Here is a 17,500-nt window from a genome sequence, read left to right as displayed (position 1 = left end):
TTTTACTTGCTTCAGTCATTAGATTGTGGCCATGCTGTGGCACTACCTTGAAGAGATTTTAATTGAAAGAATCAACCCAAGCACATTTTTTTTTTTTTAAAGCCTAATACACATTCTATCAGTCTCTTTTGCTGAACTGCTATTAAGTTGCAGATCGTAAACAAACCAATACCGGTTGTCAAGTGGTGGCGGGGGACAAACACTCTCGCACGCGCAACAGGTTTTTGTCAGTTTCCGTCCACCAAATCCACTCAAAAGGCTTTGGTTGGCTTGAGGCTATAAAAGAAGGCACTTGCCCAAGGTGCTACAGAGTGAGACTGAATCTGAAACCATGTAGTTGGGAAGCAAGCTTCTTACACAACCACAGCTGTGCCATTATGTGTGTGTGTGTGTGTGTGTGTGTGTGTGTGTGTGTGTGTGTGTGTGTGTGTGTGTGTGTGTGTGTGTGTGTGTGTGTGTGTGTGTGTGTGTGTGTGTGTGTGTGTGTGTGTGTGTGTGTGTGTGTGTGTGTGTGTGTGTGTGTGTGTGTGTGTGTGTGTGTGTGTGTGTGTGTGTGTGTGTGTGTGTGTGTGTGTGTGTGTGTGTGTGTGTGTGTGTGTGTGTGTGTGTGTGTGTGTGTGTGTGTGTGTGTGTGTGTGTGTGTGTGTGTGTGTGTGTGTGTGTGTGTGTGTGTGTGTGTGTGTGTGTGTGTGTGTGTGTGTGTGTGTGTGTGTGTGTGTGTGTGTGTGTGTGTGTGTGTGTGTGTGTGTGTGTGTGTGTGTGTGTGTGTGTGTGTGTGTGTGTGTGTGTGTGTGTGTGTGTGTGTGTGTGTGTGTGTGTGTGTGTGTGTGTGTGTGTGTGTGTGTGTGTGTGTGTGTGTGTGTGTGTGTGTGTGTGTGTGTGTGTGTGTGTGTGTGTGTGTGTGTGTGTGTGTGTGTGTGTGTGTGTGTGTGTGTGTGTGTGTGTGTGTGTGTGTGTGTGTGTGTGTGTGTGTGTGTGTGTGTGTGTGTGTGTGTGTGTGTGTGTGTGTGTGTGTGTGTGTGTGTGTGTGTGTGTGTGTGTGTGTGTGTGTGTGTGTGTGTGTGTGTGTGTGTGTGTGTGTGTGTGTGTGTGTGTGTGTGTGTGTGTGTGTGTGTGTGTGTGTGTGTGTGTGTGTGTGTGTGTGTGTGTGTGTGTGTGTGTGTGTGTGTGTGTGTGTGTGTGTGTGTGTGTGTGTGTGTGTGTGTGTGTGTGTGTGTGTGTGTGTGTGTGTGTGTGTGTGTGTGTTTGTCATTGCCAGTGCCGCTGGACTGGCTCCTGTGCAGGTGGTATGTAAAAAACACCTTCTGAGCATGGCCATTGCCAGTACCACCTGGCTGGCTCTCGTGCCAGTGGCATGCAAAAGCACCCACTACACTCTTGCAGTGGTTGGCGTTAGGAAGGGCATCCAGCGACATGTTTCTGAGTCTTTGCTCATCATCAGTCCGGAATAGCATGACCTGCTAGTCGAAGATGCCCATCAAGCTCTTGTAAACATATAACAATTCTAGTGAAACACATTCACTGATTTCAAATTTGGAAATAATACATTTCTAAATCTCTCAGAGAGATTTATGCAGTAGTGATAGATTGAAGTAGATATATGCTGTCAACTTAATGTGACAGTCCCATGTAGGGAATAATACTACTGTTGTTTAGATCTAGGAAGCTGCACCGCTTCCTGTCGGCCTTGACACATTTCCTGTGTCCTTATGTTTACAAGGGGGAGACAAGCACCTCCACCCAGCTAAGCTTGCATCCCTTCATGGGACTGTCACATTAAGTTGACAGCATACAACTACTTCAACGTATCACTACTGCATAAATCTCAGAGATTTAGAAATGTATTATTTCTAATTTGGTGTTGATTTGTTTGCATCCCCATAACTTTGGCAAAGGAATGATATGTTAAGTACCAGGCTTAGAAAAAAAGTACTGGGAGCAATTTATTCAACTAAACAACTCATGGTGCAACCCCAGCATGGCCGCTGTCTAATGACTGAAGCAAGCAAAAGATAAAATATATCTCTTAGAGTTTATTTGTATATTCAAAGTTGAGGTATCATTCTATCTCTGCAATGAGTTTCATGTTGCCACCCTTCACGTCAACAGAATTCAAAATTCAGGTAACAAACAGACCAATAAGAGGGGAAATACAATAATATGATTCAACTTCCTGTTCAGTATGATATTGCATCCAGCATGGTTAGAACATGAAAAGCAGTCATAAACATTCACCTCCCTGACAGCCATATATACCAGAAGCTTTTCAACAAAAACAATTTAACAATTAGCTATAGCTGTATAAAATTAATGCTCTTCTTCCCTAAAATGCACTTTTTTTACTTGCTGGGCCAGGAAAAGAGGTAAGCTCTGTTAGGTAAACATGATGCCATTAATGTTCCTCTTGAACCATTCTAAGTCAACACATGCAAGGAAAATATAAGCAGGAAAAGTATTCTAGAGGACCAGCAATCTGAGAAGAAAGGCCCGGATGTAATTAGTGCAGGACTTGGACAACACAGATGAAGAGGAAGAGATATATGAGTGAGACAGTCCCTGAGTGGAGGTTGCATAAGCCCAGGTGGCCCCAAGGGTCAAAGACCATACAGTAGTGGAAGAAAAACCAATGAGAAGAATCAGTGTGCCTGCAAGCCAGAGGCTGGAGAATGTCTGGGAGGGACTTTATGTCAATCAATTGGGTGTCTGGTTTCTGGATATGGAAACTGCAGTAACAGTACAATCCTGTTTACTCAGTGATGTGTTTAACAACTGCACTAATATATCAAGCCAAAGTAATGAGAAAAATAAGTCTCCTGGAAAATATTTTCAAGAACATACTCAGTATAACCACTCCTTCAGATCCAGATATAAAAGAAAGTACCTCATATCCCTAGTATATCTGGAACCTAAAGGAAAAAGGAAAGGTAATCAATGACACCAGTATATTTTGATCTGTTGTCAAAATTGTATCCTCTGTCCTCTAACATCAGCAGATCAAAATGACGCTTACTCAGTCTGGATGAAAAATATAATATCCAGACAACCTTTTGAGATGCTGAACAGAACAAAAAGCAAGAGACAGTATCAAAATTCAGACACAAAAATATGCATCTTTTAATGTACTTTCAATTAGAAATAGGACAACATCCTTGATATAGTGAACTAGATCAGTACCAAATATCACATTTGCAATTCTTACTGTAGTAATCCTTGTCAAGACGACATGCTGAACAACTACAGATTGCTCACTACCATTAGCAACAGGATAGAAATAGAGTTTGTGAAAATATAAATAGCTTGTCATGTAACACCAAAACCAAGTGACCAATGGCAAATATATGAATATCATCACAAGACTTCTCATATTTTAATTTATTTATCAGGAAAACAGGAAATGGAGAAACTCAGAGTGGCAATGGCATGAAACCTTGGTTTTAAATAACTGAGTGACTGACTGACTGTGTGTGTGTGTGTGTGTGTGTGTGTGTGTGTGTGTGTGTGTAGCTGCAGCCACTTTCTTTAAACTTAGAGGATGTAAAACTCTGCTGTCTCATCAATTTCTCTTTCAATTTTTCCTTCAAGAAGGACAGCCTGAAATGTTGGGTTTTCCAACATAAATACATTGAGAGAGATAGAGAGAGAGTACAGTGAACATGTCATGAGGAGCGGAAAACCCAATACTTCAAGCTGCCATTTATATATATGTATATATATATATTTATATTAAACACACCCTACTCATGGCAACACTGAACATGTAATCTCAGTATGCTTTAATGACATAGCACAAAATGAGCTGATAGGAAAGCTGGTTGTTTGTTAGAAGAATCAGATTTAGTGTGACACATCAATTTTATTTTTCATTCTTATACATATAAGCTGAACTTTTGTTAATGCAATATTCTGTGGCCTCCACATCTTATCATCGCTGCCACCACCCTGTCTGTTCCTAAAGGGCCTTTAGTAAAGTTTACTCTTTTTCAAATGTTCAGGTTTGGACACTAAATTCCTCTTCTTCACTCTCACCAGTCTTGGAAGCCCTGTAAAGTAGTTACTGACACAGACAGCACTTCTCTTCCTCCTCTAACGAAGCCATTATAAAATATAACCCTTTAACTATCAAAAAAGGGGAAAATCTTATTTTTTGTTCTGCCAGGTAAACCAAAACAAGAAGAGTTAGGTGCCCTGTACACTTAATGAGCACAACACATAATAGAAGTAAGATTTTAAATGAACTGATAACCAAATGGCCACTATTACAACCATATCTTAACTTCAGAACCACTGCATGTCAAAAATGTAAATTAATAATGAACATCAATCACATCGACTTCACCAGTCAAGAAAGGCTTGCAAAAGGTATCAGGCACTCACCTGCCCTTCCTCAGACTAATTAACTCATGAAAAAAAAAAAAAAGGGAGTACAATGACGGTAAATTTAAGCTATCAAACAATGGACCACATTACATTTCTTGACAAAGTATATAAATCTCCTTACAGACAGCCTACCTGACTGACAAGATTTCACTTCCATGTCCAAATCTACATGTAGCCCTCTCTTTTCACAACAGTTTGAAAACTATAGGATACAAGACACACTGAGTTTTATTATAAGATATATATATATATATATATATATATATATATATATATATATATATATATATATATATATATATATATATATACTCGGTCATAATGTCTTACGTTTAAGATGATTCCCATGCTTTCCCTGATGGGAAGGTTACAATTTTAATATCACAGATCCCTATGGATCACATAGGTTGTAATCCTTTGAAACATATGTAGGAATAAAGTATGCAATTATAACATGCCTTTTCTCCATTCCTTAAATTTTTATATATATATGTATATATATATATATATATATATATGTCACCATCATCAATCGCTAAGTCCACAAGTTTTTTTTTATTCTCTCTCAGTTTATTTCCTCAATGTTCCTTTCTGTTGAAGAGCATAGCCTCAAAACGTAAAAGACTCTCAAACATCAAACTAATACACCTGCTTGTTGTTTATACACCTGTCTTCGTCTTTCGTTTTTCTGTAAATTTCAACTATATATATATATATATATATATATATATATATATATATATATATATATATATATATGTCAAGTAAGATCGTTGCCAGTGCCCCTGGACTGGTTCTTGTGCGGGTGGCACATGAGATGCACCATTTTGAGCGTGGCCGTTGCCAGTACCGCCTGACTGGCTCCTGTAGGATTTTCGAGCGAGATCGTTGCCAGTGCCCCTGGACTGGCTTGTGCGGGTGGCACATAAAAGACACCATTTCGAGCGTGGCCGTTTTCGTGCGGGTGACACGTAAAAGCACCCACTACACTCTCTGAGTGGTTGGCGTTAGGAAGGGCATCCAGCTGTAGAAACTCTGCCAAATCAGACTGGAGCCTGGTGTTGCCATCCGGTTTCACCAGTCCTCAGTCAAATCGTCCAACCCATGCTAGCATGGAAAGCGGACGTTAAACGATGATGATGATGATGATGATGATGTCATACTCTCTCTCCTTCCTTTCCCGAGCGTCCAATAACACTATCCGTATCACGTCCTCACTTTGTTGTTTTTTTGTCATTGTTTTTTGTGTTTTTTTGAAACTATATATATATATATATATATATATATATTATATATATATATATATATATATTATATATATATATATATATATATATATTATATATATATATATACACACACACACATACACACAAGATATTCATAAATTATCTTTACAACTTCCACACAGTTGAACTTCAAATTGTAAAGGTAATTTCTCAACCACTACCACCACCCCTGCAAACCAGTTTCAGAAAAAAAAAGTCTACAGCAAGCATGTTGGAGGTCAGATTAGGAGAAAACACAAAAACCCTTAATTATTACCGATTTTATTTAATGCTATTAGTGATCAACATACAAACTTCCTTTTTATAAGTATATCATCATCATCCATCATTTTAAATCCGGCTTTGTCTCCGTTAACAGGGGTGGGCAGATCTATCTCAATGCCATAGCAACCACCTCAAACCATCTCGCCAACCTTCTCAAGCCAACCCTCCCAATCTCCTCCTCCACCTGTCTCCTCCACATTTTCCTTGGTCTACCTCGCTTTCACTGTCCATTTACCTCAAACTCTAGCACCCTCTTCAGAACATGCTCCTCGTCCCTCCTCAACACACGCCCATACCACTGCACTCCATTCACCCTTGCCAGCCATTCCACTGATTCTTCCATCCCCAGCATCCCCATCAAGTACTCAGCCCTCCTCTTATCAAACAGCCTCACGCCAAATATCTCTCACCATTACTCTCTCTCTCTCTCTCTCTCTCTCTGTCCTTCTCAAAAAAAAAAGCCTCATATAGGATATAAAACAGTTTTAAAACAAAACATCAACATCAAATATGGCAATATGCTATTTATTATGCTGTATATCCCTGATCTAAGAACACATATCTCCATATCTCTACTTGCCTTAGTCTGAATGACTGACAACAGGTTCCACTCTTCAGAATTAAGTGGTTCATTTTTCTTACTGTTGCTGCTGATATTCAGGAATAAAGAGAAGGGGATAATGTTTTTTGGAGTTTTATTTTTTCTTTTCCAACTTTTTAACCCTTTCATTATTGTTGTTGTTGGCACTCCGTCGCTTATGACGTCGAGGGTTCCAGTTGATCCGATCAACGGAACAGCCTGCTCGTGAAATTAACGTGCAAGTGGCTGAGCACTCCACAGACACGTGTACTCTTAATGTAGTTCTCAGGGATATTCAGCGTGACACAGTGGGACAAGGCTGACCCTTTGAATTACAGGCACAACAGAAACAGGAAGTAAGAGTGAGAGAAAGTTGTGGTGAAAGAGTACAGCAGGGTTCGCCACCATCCCCTACCGGGGCCTCGTGGAGCTTTAGGTGTATTCGCTCAATAAACACTCACAACGCCCGGTCTGGGAATCGAAACTGCGATCCTATGACCGCGAGTCCGCTGTCCTAACCACTGGGCCATTGCGCCTCCACAGCCTTTCATTAATATATTTCTTTTAAAATACGCTACCTTTGTTTCAATTAATTTTGAAAATTATGAGAATTTAGTAAAGACAACAGATTTTACTAAGCAGGTGTTTGGAACATAATTCAACATGAAATTTCAATGGAAGGTTTTAATTCTAGATTACTTTAAAATAGGAAGTGTATATCACAGAACAGGAGATGGCTAGAACATAAATTAACATAAAATTTTCGAAGGAAGCTTTTAATTTAGATCATTTCAACACAGGAAGTTTGTATCATAAAACCTGGAGTGATCTCAGGAGGATTGATATCAGAAGGGTTAAAAACCATTCAGCTAATAGCACAAAAAGTGTAACCTATTGACAGGAAAAGCAACCCTAAAACATTTAGCCATAATACAATTGTTCTGATAATACTATGCAAATACTCAAATTAAAAAAAGAAATTTAAGAAAAAAAAAAATGATACAAAATCCCACCCAATTTTAGCAAGAAGTATCTAAAACAATAAATCTAAAATATCAACAACAACAACACAGTTGTTCGGTTGCATATACTAAATGGAAAAAAAATTTTCAGCTTATTTTGTTTTGGGGAGAGCAGGTGATGGTGGAGTCAAGTGAGGGGTGTGTGTGTTCCTTCCAGTAGTCTGTTTAAGGCATGAATAACAGAAAAGGTTAAACTTTTACAAATTAGTTTCAACTACTTTACAACCACAGTAGCAGAGAGAGAGAGAGAGAAAGAGATGATGGGTTGGATAAAGCTTGACAATAAACAGTTGCATAAAATGCCAAGTGATTTAGACAAATTTCTCCTGACAGGTTTCAATTGGTTTAAAAGTCAAAGCCAAGAGAGGAGACAGAGGCAGAGTGACAAACAGACAGACATATCTGTGCACAAATACATGTGTATGTACAATAACAGTGGAGATGCATGGCTTAGTGGTTAGAGTGTTGAACTCATAATCTAAAGAATATGGTTTCAATTCCCGGACTGGGTGATGCATTGTATTCTTGGACAAAACACATTTCCAATTACTCCAGTCCACAAAGCCCTGCAAAAATGAGTAATTCTTCAACAGACTGATGTCCAATTCTGTGGGGAATTCATGCACCACAGAAACCAGGAAGGACACCAGCCCTTTGAGTTTATATGATTTGGAAAGGAGCTTTCTCTTTGACCTTTATTTATAATAATTGGGAGTTTGTATGTGAGTGTGTGTTCTTTTATTCTTTCACTCTTTTACTTGTTTCAGTCATTTTGACTGCGGCCATGCTGGAGCACCACCTTGAAGAGTTTTACTCGAACAAATTGACCCCAGGTTTTTTTTTCTTTTCTTTTTTTTTGTTAAGCCTAGTACTTATTCTATCAGTGTCTTTTGCCGAACTGGTAAGTTACAGGGACACCAGTTGTCAAGTGTTGATGGGGAGACAAACAAAGACACACACACATAGATTTTATATATATATATATATATATATATATATGAGAAAGGGAGAGTTAGAAAAATATATAGGAACAAATTAAAAGTTAGGTGTTAGTATCTTTTGCGCCAACCTCACGTCTGGTTTTTTTTTTGCGCCAACCTCACATCTGGTTTTTTTTGCACCAACCACACGTTTGGTTATTTTGTTTTTTTGCTCCAACCTCACGTTTGGTTTTTTTCGCCAACCTCACGTCTGGTTTTTTTAACCAACCTCTCTTCTTCTGAGGATCAAATGCTGGAGCTGGTGCATTACCATGCCAGCATCTGCAATAATACCATCCAACTCCACCTCTTGCTCCCCATCACTCATGAATACAGCCCTTAGATACTTAAACTTCTCCACTTATCCAAATACAAAAATCTGGAAATAATCATACCTAGAAAGTGAAGATTGAATACAAAAACAATTCATTCAATATTGGTGCCTTGGGAATGGTTTAACAAAAGAAAAAGCAGATGCAAAGAAATACTTAACCAAAATTTCAAGATTTACAAATATGCACAATATACAGAAAATAGCACTATAAGGCTTGCACACATTACATGCAGTACTTTCAATACAATAGCAAAATACAGAAACAAAAGCACATTGCATACACCCAAGGCACACAGAGCTGCGTTCAGTAATGCAGTGAAAGAATGCAATAAAAATAAGACAACTGAAATAACAATAACACAGTAGTAATAACAATTATTATTATTATTATTATTATTATTATTAAGGTGGTGAGCTGGCAGAATCGTTAGCGCAATGGACGAAATGCTTAGTGGCATTTTGCCCATCGCTATGTTTTGAGTTCAAATTCCGCCAAGGTCAACTTTGCTTTTCATCCTTTCAGGCTCGATAAATTCAGTACCAGTTGAACACTGGGGTTGATGTAATCGACACATCCTCTCCACCAAAATGGCTGCCCTTGTGGCAAAATTTAAAACCATTATTATTATTATTACCTCTAACTTAGCAAAGACAGATGTATTATTTTCAGTCATGTTTGTTTGTTTGATCGACAAGATACCGCAAGAACTGCTGGGTGCATTTGGATGAAACTTTCAGAGATGTTTGGTCTCATGACTGGCATGAACTGATTAGATTTGGGGATTAATCCAATACTGGACAAAGGTTCTGGATTATTTTTCTGGTTTTTTTACTTAATTTTTGAGAGCAGTCAGGTTCATTTTTAGTATTCTCGTTTGTGAGAGCAGTCAAGTTTATATCAAATATTCTCATTTTAAAAATTATCTGTGGCTAATCGTTGAGAGGATGTTGGTGTTACCTTGGCACTCTCTGAGTGCTCATCATCATTATTATTATTATTATTATTATGGTGGCAAGCTGACAGAATCATTAACATCCAAGTCAAAATGCTTAGTAGTGTTTCATGTATTTTTATGTTCTGAGTTCAAATTCTGCTGAGATCAACTTCACTTTTCATCCATATGAGGTCATTCAAATTAGCACTAGTTCATCACTGGGGTCAATGTAACCAAGTAGCCCGCACAAAAAAAAATTTCAGGCCTTGTGCCTATAGTAGAAAAGATTATTATTATTATTATTATTATTATTATTATTTCACACTTTGGCACAAGGTCGACAATTTTTTAGGAGAGAAGGAAGTTGATTACATTGGTCCCAGCTCTTGACTGGTGCTTTATTTTATTGACCCAGAGAGAATGAAAAAAGTTGACCTCAGTGAGGTTTGAGCTCAGAATGTAAAAGCTAGATGAAATGCTGCTAAGCATTCTGTCCGATGTGCTAACAATTCTGTAGGTTCACTACCTGAATAATAATAATAATAATAATGATTTCAAATTTTAGCACAAGGACAGTAATTTCAGGGGAGCGGGTAAAGTCAACTGATAGTTAATTTATCAACCCCAACAGGATGAAAGTCAAAGTTGACTTCAGCAGACTTTGAACTCATAACATAAAGTCAGAGAAAATGCCACTAAGCATTTAATCAAGTATGGTAGCACTACTGCCAACTCATCAATAATAATAAAAACTAATTTATGCTTAACATATAATTTTTCTTTAAAATAAATAAAATTCTAAGATAGAAAACTATTTAAAAGAATTAGTGTACTTCATTTGAATGGTATCGTCAAATTTTTTAACTCTAAGTCTTCACATATTAAATCTCTCTCTCTCTCTCTCTCTCTCTCTCCCTCTCCCTCTCCCTCTCTCTCAGCCATAATTAAATGATATTAAAACTTACCAATAACAGAATGGTCTGTCTTTCATCTCTTCACAAGTCCTGCAAAAATAGAAGGATAAATAATTTGAGTTACATTTCAGTCTTTATTTCCTGTTTACATTTTTTTTTTTTTTAAATAATTTGTTTGCGGTACAAAATGGTTTCAAATTTCATTATTTATGCAATCAGCTGAAAAAAAAAAAAAACACTAATGAACTGAAGAGTTTTTTTTCTTTTTTATTTTCCAAAAAGATACTCAAGCAAAGCTGTATGGTTAAGAAGCTTGCTTCCTAACCATGTGGCCTTGGGTTCAATCCCATGGTATAGCATCTTGGGCAAATGTTTACTACTACAGACCTAGTCCAATCAAAGCTTTACAAGTAGATTTGGTCACCAGAAACTGAAAGAAGCCTGCCATGTGTGTGTGTGTGTGTGTGTGTGTGTGTGTGTGTGTGTGTGTGTGTGTGTGTGTGTGTGTGTGTGTGTGTGTGTGTGTGTGTGTGTGTGTGTGTGTGTGTGCGCGCGCATGTTTGTCTTTCTTCAAACCTCTCTTTTACTGACACTGCTTTACAATCAGTATTTGTTTACCTATCAAGAACTTAGCAGTTCAGTGAAAGAAATTGACAGAATAACTACAAAACTTTAAAAAATAAGTCCCAGAAGTAGGGAGCATCAATTTTATTGACCAAAACCTTTCAAGGCAGTACGTCAGCATGGCCACAGTCCAATGAATGAAACCAGTAAGAAAATAAACGAGTAACAGTATCATCACTGCTCTGGCAAATGTAGTAAAGTCTATGAATTACTGATAAGGTTAAATAAGAATGAAACATGTTCAGAGTTATCTCCCTTACTTTCCAGAATAATAATAATAATAATAATATTAGTCAAAGAGCAACACTATCATTTTTTTTTTCTCACCTCAATTTTATTTCTAATTATCTTTTTGATGTTCTTGCTGGCATCAAATTAAAATGACACTATCTTACCTTTTTATATAATTACACAACTGAGTGATGTATCATTTAAAAAACTTGAAATAAATTTATTTCTATAATCTGGCAGCTGTTCAGGTGGAGGGGGGTTAACAGACAAGGACTTTGTGTTCATGTGTGTGTGTGTGTAACAGATACATGGTACTGCCTAAGTAAGAAATTTACTCTGTAATTTTAACAGTTACATGAAATCTAAGCTCAATCAGAACCAACACCACTACCATACCACCACCACCACTACTACTACTACTACATAACACACTGCTGCCACCAGTACCTCTTCTAACACCACATCCACAAAGCAATACACCCTAACTGCTACAATTACTACTACCACCATCACTACAACCATTAGCAATATTTCTATTATTATTATTATTATTACTACTACCACCTGCACCACCACACAGTAACCAGCAGTATTTCCCATACCATCACTACAACCACAGCAATATACCCATTACTACTACCATTAACACAACTACAAGCAATATTCCCTATACTACTACCATGACAACCCCCAATATTTCCACCACTACTTTCACCATTAAAACCACAATCACGACTACTACTACTACCACCACCACCACCACCACCACAACAATCACCACTAATATTTTCACTACTACTACTTTCACCATCAAAACCAGCAGCAACTACTACCACTGCCACCACAACAACCACTAATATTTCCACTACTACTACCACCACAACAACCACTAATATTTCCACTACTACTACCACCACAACAACCACTAATATTTCCACTACTACTACCACCACAATAATCACTAATATTTCCACTACTACTACCACCACAATAATCACTAATATTTCCACTACTACTACCACCACAACAATCACTAATATTTCCACTACTACTGCCACCACAACAACCACTAATATTTCCACTACTACTACCATCAAAACCACAAGCAATATCCTTGCTACTACCACTACCACCATCTCCTACTACAACGATCACCAGTAATATCCTTCATCCTACCACTACCAAAATCACCAGCAGCACCCCGCCTACCACCGCAGGCAGCACCACCACCACAGCAGACAGCATCACACCACACTGCCGCCACCTTATCAGCATCACCATTAACGCTATCACGACTAATTCAATACCATTTTTAATACTACCACCACAGTCAAGATGCAGTTTTAGGTCACCCACCATGCATCATTCTGAACATTTGCAGCAGTTGGCTGCAAGCAGCTGCACAAGAACACAATTCCAAAATCGCAATACATCGTTTTCCATGCCCTATCCATAACAGTTACCACATTAACAATGGCAGGTAAACGAAATCAGCCTCGTTAATTAACATTTCTGTAAGTGCAGTATAAGAAATGTAACACATAACACATACCATGCAATTTAAGTGGCACACAGCAAGACACTGTTCGTATTTCCTGCTTAGCGTTGGTAACACAAGCCAAGCTATAAACAACTTTACCTATCCACGCACACAAATTGACAAAACATCCTAAAAAACACAGATTTAAGAAGCTTTACAGAGAAATTGGGTTGGTTACCAATATAAGATTTTTTTTAACTCTTTCAAAAGTTTGGATATCAACAACTACAAAAAAAAAAAAAAAAAAAAAACACTGGAAAGATAATTTATGTCCTAGATAGATAGATATCATCGTTTTAACATCTATTGTTCCAAGCTTGCATGGGTCAGACAGAATTTCTACAGCTGGGTGCCTTTCCTGTTGCTAACTTTCACCTGTTTCTAAGCAAGGTAATATTACCCTATGGCCAGACAGGTTTTCACAGAATATTGGAAATGAACAACACTGCTTGAATGACAACGCTTGTTTACAACTATGACACAATGCCAAGACAAGAAATATGCAGAGACACTTATTTGGAACTATGACACAATGCCAAGACAAGACACATGCAAACACACAATCACAAACACATACACACATTATCGTGTGCGTATGTATCTGCATGTGTCTTGTCTTGGCATTGTGTCATAACTGTACGCAAATATCACTGTCATAGAAGACATTTGCCCAAGGTGCCACGTAGTGGAACTGAACCTGTAACCATCAGGTTGAGAAGCAAATTTCTTAACCATACAGCTACACATGCACCTATAAGAAAGAGTACTGGGGGGGGGGGGCAATGTAATCGATTTCCCTCTCCCCCAAAATTGATGACCTTGTGTCAAAATTTGAAACCAATATTACTGATGTCTCATATGTATCAGCAACTGCATACCTTCTCCAACCAAGTTCACACATACACTTTGTCCAATAGTTTAGATCCAGCAGAGCTTTCTTCTGGATCAAAATCTTACCAGGTAATCAAAATTATAAATGACCAAGCAAGTCCTACAATCCTCCTCTCCTCTCTCCCCCACTATCCCAGCTTTCTGTCTGGCTCTAAGTAATGTAAGAGAAGAAAGCAGAAGCTGTACTAAAATATGTGAAAGAGAAAACCAAGATTGATAGATTAGATAAACATGTGGGAGATCGATAAGGCAGGAGTAAAAAACAGAAAGTGAAGTAGAAGAAAATAGCCTGCAGTCAGTAGCAAAGAAGACAGGGAGTCAGGTGAGCAGGTAGTGACATATATAGAAGAAAAGGAAAGGAAAAATGAGAGAAGTAAAGATAGCGTGAGAGAGTAGAAATGAAAAGAAAAACAGGGCTTTACAATGAAGGGCAAGAATAGAAACAATCAAGTGTCCATGTAGAAAGAATAAGAATGAATGATAGGACAAAATGAGACAGAGAAGAAATAGAATAAAAATATAGAAGTGGAGCAAGATTTGAAGTGGAAAAAAAATTAAGACATTTCTAAAAGGAGACAGAAATAAACCCTGTCAAAATGACAGCTTCTATAGTTTCCTGATTCATTAATAATCTCGAATATGTATTCACTGTTATTTATAGCATATCATTTGTCACTGAGAGTAGAGGGGAACTGTTACACTATTTTACCTTATCAGTCTTCATCAAGGAAGCGATACAGTCTAGTTAAAATGTCAGGAAGAATAACAACTCCACCTCATACACACACACACACACACACACACACACACACACACACACACACACACACACAAACACCCACACACCTAAATATCCACCCACACACACACACACAAATAAACACCCACACACATAAACACACACAATGCACAAGTGAACAAAATAGCCTCTATGTGGTTGCCCGAGACGCTAGAAATAGCAGTCAAAATCTCCCTCAAACTACAGCTTAATAGCTTATGAAACTATTTTTTAATAAGGACACATCGAGATAATGTAGTTCAAGGTATACAATGCCACAAAAATAAAAATGGCGGAGTAGTCATGGATAGGTAGCTTTTAATCACAGGTCCATCTGATTAAAGACCTGGAGGTAAACAATAACAGACACATGATATTCACAAAGCAACATTAAACTAGATATACATCTTTATACTAGCACCCACCCACACACACACACAAAAAGACAATATACTAACAATATATACACACACACACACACACACACACACACACTAGCTTCACACACATACCATCAACTCATACAAACACACATCAACAAACCACAAATGCACACATGTATGTATACACATATATACACACCAGATAATAATACATTAATAAACCATACACACAAACACACACACACACACATGCACACACACACACACACACACACAATCTAAGGGTCCTCTGAAGTTCAGTAGAAGACAGTAGTAATTAAGCCTAACTATGGTAGGAGTAAGTAATTAAGAGGCAGTTAATTAGATTTGAAATCTGAAGTATGACAAACTGCCAGTGAGAATCAGATGGGTCACTCACTGTGATGAGGAAGACCTTGAAAAGGAAGATGATGGCGGTGGTGGTAGTGGTGCTGAAGATGATGATGGTGGTGGCAGTGGTGAAGATGATGATGCTGATGAAGGTGCTGATAATGATGGCGAAGATGGTGATGGTGATGATGGTTGTGGTGGTGGTGGCGGTGGTGATGATTATATGGTATATAATAACTATCATTTAACAGGTCATAATAAAGGAAAAATAAACTATAAGATCATAAAACAGCTGAAGCCAAATATCTATTCTGGTACCTGATATGCCTGGAAAACAAAGCCATAAGACTGCAAAACCCTAAAACCCCCTTTTTTTTTTTCCTGTGACTAATTACTTTCTTTCCAAGTAATAAACAGAAAGAGCCAAAGTAGAACATTAACAGACACAAAGAGATGAGCAATATTCTTTTACAAGTAAAAACAGTCATTACAATCATATGAGAGTATTTGGATAGCAGGATTATAATTAGCAACAGTCCAAAGCCTGGTATTATTGCAGTCAGTACAAGACGGTGATTAGTAAACAGACACAGGCTTGACTGTGTGGTGAAGAAGTTTGCTTCCCAACCACATAGTCTCAGGTTCAGTCCTACTGCACAGACCTTGTGTAGAAATGTCTTTTCAACATATCCCTAGGCCAAGTAAAGCCTTGTGAGAGAATTTGATAGATGGAAATTGAAAGAAGCCTCGTGTGTGTGTGTTTGTTTTTGTTTTTTTCTTGTCTCCTTGTGCTGACATCAAATGACTGATGTAAACAAGTGTCACTGTCATATAAGCAGTGTCGTTCATTTCCAGTATCCTAAAATATTTGACCATGGAGAGAGAGATATATTATCTTGCTTAAAAACATAACTGACAATGGAAAGGACACTTGGCCATAGAATATCTGCCTCAATAAACTCCAAAGCCAATTTTGTACTCTCCTGCCTTCAGAAACCACATTTTCTATCTCTTCCAGTCAGTTATCTTTTGGCCATGCAATGACGCATGCTTTTCTTGGACTATCTGTTCCTTCTTCCTTTCCCCTCTTCTCTGGACCTTTTCCTCTTTCCAATAAAGTTATGCTCAAGATGTCTGCTCCACTCCTATTTTTCCATCTAAAACTTTCACTGGACATCAATCTAATACATTTTACTGAGAGCAACTAATTGACTTTGTTGTTTTCTTCCTGTTTTATATGTGTATATGTACACACACACACACTTATCTCCCTTTTATGTTTTTACTTGTTCCGGCCATTAGACTGTGGCCATACTACAGCAGCGCCTTGAAATTTTAGTTGAATGACTTCCACCCCAGTACTCTTTTTTTCTTTTTTTTTTCTTAAACCTGCTATTTATTCTATCGTGGAGGTGCAATGGCCCAGTGGTTAGGGCAGCGGACTCGTGGTCATAGGATCGCGGTTTCGATTCCCAGACCGGGCGTTGTAAGTGTTTATTGAGCGAAAACACCTAAAAGCTCCACGAGGCTCCGGCAGGGGATGGTGGCGAACCCTGCTGTACTCTTCCACCACAACTTTCTCTCACTCTTACTTCCTGTTTTTGTTGTGCCTGTATTTTCAAAGGGCCAGCCTTGTCACACTGTGTCACGCTGAATATTCCCGAGAACTATGTTAAGGATACACATGTCCGTGGAGTGCTCAGCCACTTACACGTTAATTTCACGAGCAGGCTGTTCCGTTGATCGGATCAACTGGAACCCTCAACGTCGTAAGCAACAGTGTGCCAACAACAACTTATTCTATCAGTATCTTTTGCCAAACTGCTAAGTGACAGGGACAAACACACTAACACAGGTTGTCAAGCAGTGGTGAGGAAGGAACAAACACACACACACACACACACACATGGTGGGCTTCTTTCAGTTTCCATCTACCAAATCCACTCCCAAGGTGCACCGATCAGCCCGAGGCTATAGTAAAAGATACTT

The 17,500-nt window shown here is 38.3% G+C and overlaps 1 protein-coding gene across 4 annotated transcripts in view; it reads right to left on the bottom strand.

Annotated features, from left to right (window-relative positions):
* Positions 1 to 17,500, bottom strand: part of LOC106873381 (uncharacterized) — a 158,460-nt gene that overhangs the window by 91,750 nt on the left and 49,210 nt on the right. For all 4 annotated transcript variants that reach the window (XM_089354874.1, XM_014920722.3, XM_014920723.3 and 1 more), the window contains one exon: positions 10,747 to 10,785. The gene's annotated coding sequence lies outside the window, so the exon portion shown is untranslated. The remainder of the gene's footprint in view (positions 1 to 10,746; positions 10,786 to 17,500) is intronic.

This window comes from Octopus bimaculoides, chromosome 7, assembly GCF_046866305.1.
Source record: "Octopus bimaculoides isolate indiv1 chromosome 7, ASM4686630v1, whole genome shotgun sequence".
NCBI classification, from domain to species: Eukaryota; Metazoa; Mollusca; class Cephalopoda; order Octopoda; family Octopodidae; genus Octopus; species Octopus bimaculoides.
The sequence above is the reverse complement of the archived record's forward strand: the minus strand, read 5'-3'. Positions and strand labels throughout refer to the sequence as shown.